Genomic DNA, 14,189 nt, shown 5'->3' on the forward strand with positions numbered 1-14,189 from the left:
TGATTGTGTATTTTGCATTGCATTTGCATGTGATTTTGAGATGTTCACAGAAGACAGCAAAAGACTCGTCAACTTGACACCAAAGAGTGGAGATGCTGGTAGGATTAAGCAGAGAGAGAGCCATGAATAAGGAAAAATTTGACAAATCATTAATCAATATTTTCTTGTTTTTGATAGCAACCTCAAAACGGCAGGAACTGTAAAAAAAAGCATTGCACAAGGTGGGTTCCTAAACATGAATTACATTTCCTAACCTCAACAAAGCCTCCGATTAGCTTTCAAAGAACTGACCCACGGGAACACTAATAAACTGCTGGCCCCTCAATGTTGCTATAAAGAAGCTAAGACAATTTATATGAGAAACTCCATAAACAGTCAAGTACATTTAATCAAATGTTAATATTTTGCAGAGATTTCATTTGTGAGCAAATTGCAAGAGAAAGCAATTACACAAAAGCAGCAATATTTATTTCGACTCACAACCAAATGAACAAAGCACATAATGACAAATAATAGAGGAATACTTCCCCAGCATGTCGCAAAGATCGCTAGGGAAGGTCCTCATTTGCTTCCTAATAGACTCCCAATGGAACTGTTTCAACTGCAAGCTCTTCAGCTATGTTCAAAATAGGAGCCACTTACTTTTGACTTTACAGGAACATATCTATACTGAGCAAAGTGAAGGCCATCCACACACGGTGAGCCATGCCAAAATTGAGATTATACTGTTTTGTCATGTGTTTTCTTTTTATCCCTGGAAATCAGGGTTTTGTTTAAGGAAAAGAACCTGGACTAAAAAACACAAGAGGTTTGAAGTACTTCTAAAATAGCACTATTTTTATGATCAGCACCAGCAGAATGATTCAAATTTCTTCACAGGAAGAAAAAGGCCCTTGAGGCATGGGGCTCAGATGGAGCCATTTGCGGGAACGTCCTGTCGCAGTGTGCTATTTGGATTGGCGGCTGCCCATCTGTGTGGACAACCAATAGGGCCATCATTTCCACTATGTGGTAGATTCCATCGAAAAAAAAGTAACGGCTGCTGGGCCAAAGGAAAATGCTGTCAAAATCTGCAAATGTCGCCACATTCAACAGAGACGGTGCTTATTGCTAAATGGCTCCCCAAAGCCACATCTCGAAGGTTCTCTATCTGCTTGATTTGTTTAGATCCGATCACTGTTCAGGAGCCTATGCAGACGCTAATTACGCAAAGGCAGGAAGGAGGTCTGTATATGCCTTTGTCCCATGCTGTGACCAAATCTGGAAGCAGGAATACCTGCCAAGGCAGTGAGGCCACATCAGTGAGGTGAAATCCTCAGGCAGCTTCGCTGGCAGGTTGATTGCTCCCAAGCACACTCAATCTCTTCTTTGGCTAAGAAAAGGCACTCTTGCCCCTCAACTCTTTGACACAGACCATAATAACCCAGCCACTCTGCTCATCAAGGACGTATCTGTCCTTGGAAGCGTTTCATGTACCTCAGAGTCCTAACATTCCTACATGGGAAAATTATACATCACTACAGATGGAAGGGAAACTAGGGGGCAAGGGTTGCTAATATCTTTTCTACAATATTACATGCCTTTATTAGAAAATAAAGAAAATACACCAAGCATCCAACTCAAGACATTAGAAAAGTAAAACAGAATAAACCCAAAGAAAATACAAGAAAATAATAAAGCTATGACTAGATAGTTTTACAGATAATTTTATCATGCATTCAAAGAACAGGTAATTCTATTCTTACACAAATTCTTTCACAGGATAGAAAAACAGGAAATGCTCCCTCAACTCATTTTATGAGCCATTGACTCCCAAACTAGACAAGTACAGTTTAATGTCACTTACGAGTGTGGATGTAAGGGTTTTGTTTGTCTTTTCTATTGTACCATTTTACATTTAGTAGTTATTTACTTTTTTATTGTGGCAAAAAATACTTTTTAATCAAATTACTCACCAAAAACATCAATGGTACATATACCAAAAGTTAGCTTTGCGGGTGAAGGTGGATCTGACACTAAGCTAATAAGAGTGTGTCAATCAGGTCTATTTCAGTTACACGTGGCAGAAACCCAATTCGAACTGATTACACAAAAAAGGAGAATTCCTTGGCTCACGTAAGTGATGAGGTATTCAGACTAGCTGTCAGGATTCTGTATTTCCAGGTCCAGCTCTGCCTTCCTCTCAGGAATGATGAAGATATCCCACCAACACCAGGCTATCCTGCTTGCTACTAATTAGGAAATTCCAGGGGAAAAAGCTAAAGCCTCTTTTCCAGTGATTCAACAAAAATTCCCAAAATTGATTCTCAATTGACCAATATTGGTTTCTTAGCCATCAACTAACCCTGTGGGCAGGAAATGGGTCCCTTGTCCATTACAGCAAAGGGAGGGGTGCAAGCAGACCCTCTTGAACCACACATACTGAGAATATTGGAGGAGCAGTTTCCCAAAGGAAATTCCAGATACCCTAAAGAGAAGAGCGGAACTGATGGTGGAGAGGCACAAATAACAGATACCCATCACAGTCAACTGCTGCTCCATACCCGGAAAAAACAAAGAAGAAACAGACACACCCAGCAGCTCAACCCACCTGCCCAATGCCTCCTCCGTAATAAGGTTCCCAGTCATCAGAATTTAAATTACATTTGCCTACAACACTGATGAAGCTGAAGAATTTTCCCTCAAAGTGACTGTGAGCTGGAACGTTGGCAGGCACTCCAAATACAGGAGTACACAGACGAACTCTGATTGTAATCTCTATTTCGCGGAAGCTTTGATTGGTAAAAGCTGCTCACGGATAGAACTTGGAAAATAATTAGGCCTTACATGACACCTTCTTCTGCAATGCTTTCTATAGCTCTTCTATAGCTTTCTTAAGCCATCCTCAGACATTCCTGCTCATAAGGAGATGCATACACTTGTCCTGTGCCTTGAGAAAATCAAATATAAGAAAACCTAGTTTCCAGGCCACATAAACTCTGGAGTGCTCTTTCACACCCCGAATGATGCAGTATTGCGTGAACTGACTCCCCTGAAGACCTTTTTAAAAGCAAGTACCTCCTAGTACAATCCAAATATTTAATTTACCAAGCTTTGTTCTACAAATAAATTAGCCGAGCCTATCTATTATTTTCAGTAAGGGCTGTCTACTTCTTATAATAAAAGTTTGCTGTTTTTTACAACAGTCTTTTTAGCTCAATGAATTAAACTACTGGTGAGAAAAATCAATAACAGAATATTTGTTTCTAGAAGCCACTAAGAAAGCAGTGCACTTAAAACAATACAATTACCCTTGGTTATTATTCTCTAAGAAATTCCTGAGTTTCCCTGATCTCCTCTCAACTTATTTCTAATAAATAAAAGGCAGAATAATGGAAATACGAGCAGATGTCATTCCTTTGGGGTATCTCCTGGAAAAACAGGTTGATTCCCAGGCATAAATCTCATTCTCCTGATTCCAGTGACATCTCCATTCGTCCTTTCACAGATGTAACTGCAGGATCCTGGAGTGTCCCAATGCCTGGCAAAACACAACCTACTGACACTCCCCAGAGAATGCACTCAATGATGGCTCTAAGTCTATCAAGCTTTTCTAATTAATAGAGTACAACTCACTTCTGCCTGTACTTCCCGAAGAGGGCAACCACTTTCATCACCATAAGACACAGGCTGACATTTGAATCAATTAACTTTTGCATCAAAAAACTAGAAATGCATTTTAGAAGATCTTTGAAAATTTAAAAGCTTTACACATTAATCAGTTGGGTCTCTCAGAGAATTTATTATGCCTTTGGCTATCTCACAGGAGAGACCTAAATTTCAGAAGTTATGTGTAAAGTTTTCATACCTTCTTTGAAAGAAATGAACTTTTGAAGTTTTCTTTTTTTACATATTCTCAATTCAGGAAACAGAAATGAATAACTATTTTCCTAGTCATGTTTCTCCAGTTAAAATTATTAAGCCACCCAATATATAAAAGTGGCCAATATGAAAAACTAGTTATAAACCCTTGTTATAATAACATCATATTTTCTTTTAAACCTCAGTCCTCCACACAGCAAAGCCACAAATGAGGAAATAATTTAAAAATGTTTACATAAGGGTCAGCCTTTTTTTTTTTTTTTTCAGTGAGGAAGATTGGCCCAAGCTAACATCTGTTGCCAATCTTCCTCTTTTTGCTTGAGGAAGACTGGCCCTGAGCCAACATCTGTGCCAATCTTCCTCTGTTTTATGTGGGATGCCTGCCACAGCGAGGCTTGACTAGCAGTGCGTAGGTCTGCACCTGGGATCCAAACCTGCAAGCCCAGGGCCACCAAAGCAGAGAGTGCAAAATTAACCACTATACCACCCAGCCAGCCCCAACATGGTCAGTCTTTTTGCTTTAAGAAAACTACTTCCTTCATTAAAAAAAACAAATGTCAGTTTGTTTTCAGTGAGCAAACTGGCATAACAATATCAAAACTGCAGCAATAAATGATTTCCTCCTTGTACATTTTTCTAAACAAATTAACTTTGCACAGTTAATCTATGGAGAGGTACTTGCCTCCTGAGAGTAGGAGGGCAAGAGAGATGAAGAGACAAGATGAGCAGCCTAAGGACCAACTGTGTATCTGTAACTGCCAGAACGCTTCTTTACGGGAAAAGAAAAGCCACGAGGTCAACATGGTACATGCCTCCTTCTTGTCAGCTTAAGACAGCAGCACTCATTCAAAAAGATGATGAAAAGACCCCAAGAGAGAAACTCTCACAGCAGCAGCCCTCAAGGACAGCAGGGACAACTGATCTAGGTGACTGGAGCCTGGGGGCCTAATGACAGCAAGACAGTGATACCTGATGTGGGAGATTTCAGAGCTAGCTGCGCCACCCACAGCACAGAGACAAGCAGGGATGCAGAGAAGCCCCAGAGGGGATGTGCCTTAATATACTGCTAATACTACTCCCAAAAGTCTTAGATGATTACTTAAGAAGTTCATTCTTCCTATTAAAAGGAAAGCCTTATTGTAGCATTTATTTTCTTTAAAGTTCTAAATCCTAGATGTTTCTTAGGGTCTACTAAGGTATATGATGATGTTATGGAGTCATATATCCATAACACAAAATTAATTTGCTGGAGGCAGCGGTTGGTCTTAGGAGTTCTTTAAGTCAATATACAAAAGCGTAGCTAGCTGCTCCCTAGCTTATGCTCCCAAGAATATAAACAGCTGGCGTCCTAGTAACTCAGGACAACCCCAGCCATGAGATTCTTGTAACCAACTAGAGAGCTAAAAAAAACAGGGACTCCCAATAAATGAAAAAACTGACAATCTACAGGAGAGTATATCTAGTTAATAACCATTTAGAAAAATGTTTAATTTCACCAAAAATAGAGACTGCAAGTCAAAATGGAAGGCCATTTTCCCCTAGAAAAATTGCAACAAATTTGAAAACTAATAGCCAATAATGTTGGTTAGAATAAAGTATATGTTCAAAATGTTCTGAGGGAAGTGGAAATTGGTGAAATCCTTTTTGAAATACCTTGGGATTCTGTTCACCCCTTTAACACAAAACTGCTTAATTAGAAACACTCTAAATATGTAAGCATCAAAAACATATTTCAGAATCCATACAACATACATGTTTATAATTACAGATATTCTTTCTAAAAGGGAAAGGAAAAGAAAAACATTAAGAAATAGTAATGGTAGGAGCTAATATCAATAAATTTTGAAAACCCATATTTTAATTATATATTATATTTTATGAAATAAACATTGGCAAATTTGCTAAAACTACTTCAATTTTTCCCCTTTTTTGGTGAGGAAGATTGTCCCTGAGCTAACATCTATGCCAATCTTTCTCTATTTTGTATGTGGGATGCCGCCACAGCATGGCTTTATGAGTGGCGTGTAGGTCCATGCCTGGGATCCGAAACCGCAAAACCCAGGCCGCTGAAGCAGAGCATGCAATGCCACTGGGCCAGCCCCAATTTTTCCTTCTTTAAAAGAACTAGGGGCCAGCCCGGTGGTGCAGTGGTTAAGTGCGCACATTCCACTTTGCCAGCCTGGGGTTCACTGGTTCGGATCCCAGGTGAGGACATGGCACCGCTTGGCAAGCCATGCTGTGGCAGGTGTCCCACATATAAAGTAGAAGATGGGCACAGATGTTAGCTCAGGGCCAGCCTTCCTCAGCCAAAAGAAGACAGGAGGATTGGCAGCAGATGTTAGCTCAGGGCTAATCTTCCTCAAAAAAATAAAAGAACGAAAAACATTATCGAATGTGTCATATAATTTTAATAGACTCATATAGTCACATAAATATTAACATATTCATTTACATTCATATTTTCCCATAAACAAGCAATATTCACATCCATGATTTCTTCAAGATTAGCCGCTCGAAATCTATAGCTTTTCCAAAGTAAGTCAGACAGAGAAAGACAAACATTGTCTGATTTCACTCATACGTGGAAGATAAACACATGGACAAAGAGAAGAGTTTAGTGGTTGCCAGAGGGAAGGGGCTTGGAGGGTGGGCACAAGGTAAAGGGACACATTTTTATGGTGACTGACAAATAAGAATGTACAACTGAAATTTCACAATGTTAGAAACTTTTATGACCTTAATAAAAAAAAACTACTTATCCCTTAACCCAGGAAAAAAAAACCTATAACTTTTCAATCAAGTGATGATGGACAACAGTTTCAAAGTAACCTTTTGAACAGTTTCCAAAATAACTTTATACTTATTTCAGAAACCTAGGATTACGTTTCATTCTGCTTCAGAATTTAACATTATCCCAGAAACTTGTTAACAAAAAGATAACTCTCACAGCACATAGGTAAAGATGACAGGCTCTGAAGTCACACTTGCCTGGGTTTGAATTCCAGCTTCACCGCTTGATGGGGGGCGAATTACTTAAGTCCTCTTTGTTCAAGAGTCTCATCTAAAGGCCGGGAGTTCGTTCATCAAGTAGCTGTTTACTGAGCATCGACCATGCACCAGGCACTATAATAGCTGCTCTCCTGGGATTCAGCCCAGAAGAAGAAGAAAAATAAACAAAGTCACTGCCCTCAGAGAGCTTAGATGCTGCTGGGACAATGCCTCAGAAGGCTGTGGAGAGAACTAGAAAAATAATACACATAAAGCATTTCATGCGGTGTCGGAAACAAGGCAACAAAAGGCGACAGCTATAAAGTCACAGGGTTGACAATAGTTATTATTATCTCCCAGGACTAATGATAGCTATAATTATCTCATAGAATTGTTGTGAAAATTAAATGAGCTAATTCATACCAAGCACTTAGCCTCAGCTTAAAAGAAGTCTCTATACATATCAGCTGTTATAAAATAATTAACATCATGATTATTTCTGATGTAACCTCTCTACTCACTGGGGAGGGTAGGTAAGGAGAATGGAGTGAAGAAGGCCAATAAGATCTTTTAAGTCTCTTAAGAAATGGTAAACCCCATGCTGTTTCGGGTCACCTCTCAAAAACATGAGGAAAAGATGCCAAGGGCCATCATGTCCTTCTTCTGAATCGTGCACACTGGTTTCCAACAGAAAGCTGCCTCATTGGGTCAGCATAACAGGAAGTATTTAAAGTCAATTATTTTTTGTTTAAAAAACAGTTTTAACTTTTAGAGCTCAACAGTAAAAAAACTTAGGCCTCGCTTCATAACTTGTTGAAATAAATACAATTAAAGAGAAAGGGGGGAAAAAACTACAAATAGGTGTATGGTGCGCCGTCACGCAAACATCTGAATCAGCCTATTGTGTGTTTTTCTGTGAGAACTAGTCCCTTTTCCATCAAAAACTGCTTTAAAATAAATGGTTTCTCTCTGTTAACACAATCTTAATCGTCTACTCTTCCATCTGCCCTGGGAGGCAGAACAAGTAAGGCTGCATGAGATCAGAGAATTGGAGCCCACCAGACCAAAAGCAACAGAAAGACTGGGTTCTCTGTGCTGAGCTGGGCCTCCAGGTCAAAAAGCATCAAGTCCGCAAAGTGGACCTGCACCCACATTTTCAGACTCAGGTGAGAGGGGCCAAGCAGATGGATTGTGATAAGAAAAAAAATGTTTGTCGTCTGTCTCTCTCACTAGAATATAAATCAAGGAGGACAAAGATTTCGTTTTCTCACTCTGCGAATACAAATGAATGAATGAATATTGATTCCTAAAGGAGAAGCAAGTCTAAATTCCAAGAGTTTGCCGCACTCAAGAGAAGCCAGAGTGACTCCATGGTAATGTGGGCCTCTGGGCAGGAAAAGAACCCAGCCACTCCACCTCCTCCTAAAGTCAACAGACACACTCTGGGCCATGACCAAAGAGGCTCTATGCGATCTACTATGAAATAGCAAAGAATGGAATGCACTGGGAATTCTGTTTCTTGGGTTCAAATGAAACAAGAAGCTACCCTTATTCATCAAACCTGAGCATTACATTTAACTACCACTAAAAATAACATTTTAAAATACAACCTATGCTTAAGCACAAACTATGTACCAGGTTTATATGTAAGAGCTTCACACAACTAATATCACTTAATCCACTCATTTCATTCGTTTATGGACTACCTCCTACGTGACAGGCATAAAGTCAATGCTATTAGTCTCCATTTTACACATTAAAAAACCAGAGTCTGCAGAGGTTAAGTAACTTGCTCATGATCCCGCAATTAAGAAGCTGTCAAGTCAAGATTCAATTCTCTCCAAAGTATACATTCTGTTTAACTACTCACCAGAAGAGACAGGTGGGTACTTACTCCAGTCACACCAACATCGCTCCAGATGACTTCTAAACATTTTAAAGACCATAGTCAACCATACTTAACTTAGGAAACAAATAGGAAAGCTCATCTTAATACTTGAGAGCAGTATTTTCTTTTTATTATACTCCCCAGGTCAATTTTCTTGTATATTACCCAGACTAATATTTATTATATTATGCACAGTGATAACCAAAACTGATTCCTGATATCAGAACTATCCAAAAGGTATCTGGAAATAATATCTAATTAACTCTCAAGGTTCAAATAGCTTCTATATGAACACTGAAGATGCTCAAAAGAAAGATCTAAACGTGTTTAAAGTAAAAAAGCTATTCCAAAAACACGCCAAACAGCATCATTGGGAGACCTCAGCCATGGGTCAACTTAGAAAAGAACAATACTCTGGTGAACATGTCAGTGTTTGTATACTGGTTACCAAACCAGCCACAGCAACGCACACCGCACTATTTCATGCTTTAGAATCTTTAGGCAAAACATAATAACGCTCTTCTGAAATTACCTTTCTTTCTATTCCTTTCCTTGCTTACATTTGGCATTATGACAGAGAAATTGCCATTATTTGGCTTCTTTACAATTTCGTTCCCATTTAAAGCTAGAACTCATTATGCACCACAGGGAGATACAATGGAAAAAACATTGAACCTTGAAGCAGGATACAAGCTCCTATCCCAGTTCTGCCACTAGTTAGCCAGCTCCAAAACCTTGGACAAGATCTTAACTTCTCCGGACTTCTATTTTCTCATGTGTAGAATTAGGATATTGATGGTTAATATAAAATTCTGTTAATGTTATCCAACTTGTTGTTTTTGTTGGTCCTGAAAACTGAAATTAATTGAGTGTCTCTAACTTGCCCTGGTACAGAGGAAATGACCACCCTGTCTATCTATATGTGTACAGTCATGCACTGCATTAATGACATTTTGGTCAAGGAAGGACTGCGTATACAATGATGGTTCCATAAGATTAGCACCATATAGCCTAGAGTGTAGTAGGCTGTGCCATCCAGGTTTGTGTAAGTACACTCTATGACATTCGCAAGATGACAAAATTACCTAATGATGCATTTCTCAGAACATTAAGCAACACATGACTGTATTAGTTTTCTACTGTGGCATAATAAATTACCACAAATGTAAAGACTTACAACAAGACAAATTTATTAGCTCACAGTTCTATAGGTCAAAAATTCTGCGTGACTCACTCAGATTCTCGCTTAGGGTCCCACACACAGCTGAAATCAAGGTGATGGCCACACTGGCCTCTCATCTGGAGGTTATAGGCAAGAATTCACTTCCATGCTCATTTAGGTCTTTGGACGAATTCTGTTTCCTTGCTACTCTAAGACTGTCGTCGCTATTTCCTCGCTGGGCTGTCAGCTAGGAGCCACTCTCAGCATGTAGAGGTGGACCACGTTCCTTCTCACGTGGCCCCTTTCACCTTCTAACCAGCAACAGCCAGGTGAGTAAAGCCCCTCTCAGGCTTTGAATCTCTCTGTCCCCCTCTTCTGCCACTGCCAGAGAAAATGCTCAGTTTTTAAAGGGCTCCCCTATTGGAGTCAGGCCCTTTTGGACAATCTGTACATCTTAAGGTCAATTGATTCAGGACTTTAATTACATCTGCAAAATCCCTTCATAATAGTGCCTGGTTCATGTTTGACTGAATATCCAGGGGACAGAAATACAGGGGGGCTATCCTCGGGATTCTGCCTACAATGTGTGTGTGTGTGTCTCTGTGTGTGTGTGTGTGTGTGTGTGTGTGTGTGTGTGTGTGTGTCCCTTCACAAAGCTGGAAGCCATAGTCATTTTTATATCCCCATTATACACATAATATGATGAAATATGATATGTCCCATAAATATCTGTTCAATTCAACAAAATACACCCAGTAGACAACAACACACATGGTACCAGATGCCATTATTAATTGAGCCCTGGCACTTGAGATACAAATGCGATATAACTCCCTCAAAACATACACTTTATTATACTTTTTTAGACAGATGGATAAAATGCTGATGATGTCAGGTGTTTCCATATGACAATGCCAGATATGAATCAAAAGACAAATAATTTAGCAAGAGAGGAGAAAGAATTTTTCAAATGCGCGTAAGATCTTGGTTATTCCAAAAACTCTCGTGTCCCATACCTTTTTCTAACAGCTATAAAAGCTCTTTGTATCACTAGAAGAAACTTCTAAGACAAAGAAAGAATATAAGAATTCTTAAATGTATTCCATAATGCTTTCACTAGCACAGTAACACAGGCAAACAATGCTCTCTCCAGCCAGGCTCAGTAAGTGTTACAATTTAGGATCAGCACCTTGAATGGTGCCACCCAGCAAACAGACCGCCCATGTAATGAACAGGACAAAAGGAACAAATCATTCGGCGACCGTTCCTAATTCAGACGGCTGAAGCATTTTGCAGTACCTCTTGAATTTAAAAAGGGGGTTGGGGGTGGTGTTAAAAAATGTGCACTATATTCCTAGATGCTCTGAATAAGCCACTGAATTAATGCCAATTCAAACAATTTCTTCTTTAGCGGCAATTTGCCTGCTCTGCATCTTCATAAAAACAAAATGGTATTTTTTCCAAAGCACAAATAATCCCACTCTATTGCAGGCTGATGCGATATCTGCATAAAGATAATTAATTCCCATCTTCCGTATTATCTATTTGTCCATTACCAAAGGGTAAGTGGTGTTTTCTCTAGGCTCTCCTGCACTAATGGACAATGTTTACTGGTAATAAGCATTTTAAGCTACTGAAGAGCAGCTTCAAAAGAACATGAAATTAGCTAAACATACATCACAACACTGTGGTATTTACAACAGGCGCCCCAGGATAATGAAACTTCATGTTGGCCGCTCCATGGCTGTTCAGTCAACACATCTCAAACATATTAAAGGGATTGCTACCTGCAAAGGACTTGAGCTGATCTAATTTATCTTGTAGCACAGGGGCGTTACCGTGCTCTTTGTGACAGCTCTTTTCAGATACTGCAGAAGGTTTTCTGCAACAACTGTTATCTGTCCATCTCCAGAACAGCCAGATAAGATTTCATCATCATGTGCAGCGGCGTGAACTGCTTTCATCTGGGGTTGCCTGAGCTCTGCTTGAAGAATGAAAAAATTAAGGGCACACACAACAGAAGAGAAAGTGAATCCCTGTTGCGTCTTTCAAGATGCTCACGGGTGCCTCACTCTTTTTTTTTCCTTCCAGTAAGAAAACTAGGATTCATATTCTGAGTCGTTCTTCAAACCAAACCTGAGATTGCAATATCTTGTCTATACAGCCTTTGACAACAAAAGGAAAGCCAATAAGCATCAGAATCCCCCTCAAAAAAGTATCAATTTCCCTTCAGAAAGTTAAACGAGTAGTTTCATTAGCCTGGAAAGTTACTTTTTCTGAGAGACATATAATAGAGAGTACTTTCAGAGTGGGGCTTCACTTAGGAAAATAGTTCGTTAGGCTGTTGCTTAATATTTGTGAGGCGGCGCACTGTTGGCATCTGCCCCACCCCTCAGCTGCCCCATGCTGCCATCCACCTTCCAGAGAGCAGTCACCACATGACACTATTCCACGCAAGGAGATGTAAGTGGAGGTTTGCTGGCAAGAGTTCCACAAAAGTTTATGTTGCCTCTATAAATAAAAAAATTGGGGGGCCAGCCCAATGGCGCAGCAGTTAAGTTCACATGTTCTGCTTTGGTGTCACAGGGTTCACCAGTTCAGATCCCGGGTGCGGACACAGCACCGCTTGGGACGCCATGCTGTGGCAGGCGTCCCACATATAAAGTAGAAGAAGATGGGCATGGATGTTAGCTCAGGGCCAATCTTCCTCAACAAAAAGAGGAGGATTGGTGGCAGATGTTAGCTCAGGGCTAATCTTCCTCAAAAAAAAAAAAAGGGACAAAAAGATAAAAGTTTCCTCTTCAGGAGCATATTCTCTATTTGAAGAAGCTAAGGAAAACAATGGAAAAAACAGGAAAACAATGAGGAGAAATACAAAATGTATACTTGAAATACATAAGTCGCAATGCATTGTGACTAGGGAGTCATATTTTCTACGGTGTCAGGAGAGTTATATTTTCTACAGTGTTAAGGGAGTTAAAAGAAAGGGCAGATCTGTGGGAAATAAAGCTATCAGAAGGGCACCTGTAAAGTAAATTGGGCTTGTGATAGATTCCAAAGGATGGATAGGACTTAAATAGGCTAGGTGGAGGGAGAAAGGAAGTCAAAAATGGTAGTATACAAGCCAAATTTAGGAACCAAGATCAAAATTGGACGTGGAATGTTTAAGAAAGTCAGGACACCAGCCTGGCTGAAATGGAAAGCTTTTGTTGGAAAACAATGCAAAGGAATAATAACAAAAACTACCATTTACTGAGTGCCTGATAAATCTTGCATGCCTGGGATGGCGCTCTATGTTATATATCTGCTCTTCCATTTAATTCTCATGATAATCATATGAAGCAGGTATTATTATTTTTATTACCAATGGATAAACCAAGGCTCAGAAAATAAGTAACCTGTCTATAGCCACACAGCTACTATCATAGCTGCAAGAGAAATTTCATAATAAAGCTAGCAAATAGGTACAGACACAGTCAAAATTGTTATAGAAAGGTAACGTCTACGCATGAAGCAATCACAGTGCACTAGGAGTGAGTAAAACCAGAACCAAGGAGGTCACATGGTCTAGGGATGGATGATGAAGAGCAGAAATAAAACTCAACTGGATCCAGGGAATGAAAAATATACAGGATATAGTGGGAAGTCAGCTTCTTCAGAAGACAGCTATTTCTAAATTCTTATTTCTCCTTTGAACACTATCCAGTTTCTTCCTATTCCAATCTAGCATATAATAATGTAAATATTGTAGATACCACAATATTTTTGAAAGACCTCCTGATTAGATCTCCTTGTCTCATTTAGGCTTAGCCATGAAGCTGAAGACATCAAGGAAGATAAAATGACATAGGGGAAGTTTCAGAACGAAATAAATGAAAGCGTGCTTCTGTCCGTCTTGAAGGATTTTGGTCATAAGGATACAGAATGCCGAAGAGTTCATGAAAGTCAAGTAGAGCGGTCTTGCACTCAAGGGGAAAGGATGTGCTTTAGGACGAGCCCCAAAACATTTGGGGTAATGACAACCATCTTTGGCCATACTAGGTTCACAATGGCCTCCAGAGGGTATGCAGTGGACCCAGAATTTTATGTTACTCAGGAAGGGAAATACAGATGCTAAAAAATATATGTAGACTGGAAGAAGAGAACTGGGATCCAAACAGAGAGGTTTGTCCAGATTCTCTCATTAGAAAGGCAGAACTGGGGCCAGCCCAGTTGGCGCTGTGGTTAAGTGTGCACGTTCTGCTTTGGCAGCCCAGGGTTCGCCGGTTCGGATCCTGGGTCCAGACATGG

The 14,189-nt window shown here is 39.9% G+C and overlaps 1 protein-coding gene across 2 annotated transcripts in view; it reads right to left on the reverse strand.

The window, feature by feature from the left end:
* Window positions 1-14,189, reverse strand: part of TMTC2 (transmembrane O-mannosyltransferase targeting cadherins 2) — a 388,282-nt gene that overhangs the window by 329,973 nt on the left and 44,120 nt on the right. The gene's annotated exons all lie outside the window — the stretch shown is intronic.

This window comes from Equus quagga, chromosome 19, assembly GCF_021613505.1.
Source record: "Equus quagga isolate Etosha38 chromosome 19, UCLA_HA_Equagga_1.0, whole genome shotgun sequence".
Taxonomy (NCBI): Eukaryota; Metazoa; Chordata; class Mammalia; order Perissodactyla; family Equidae; genus Equus; species Equus quagga.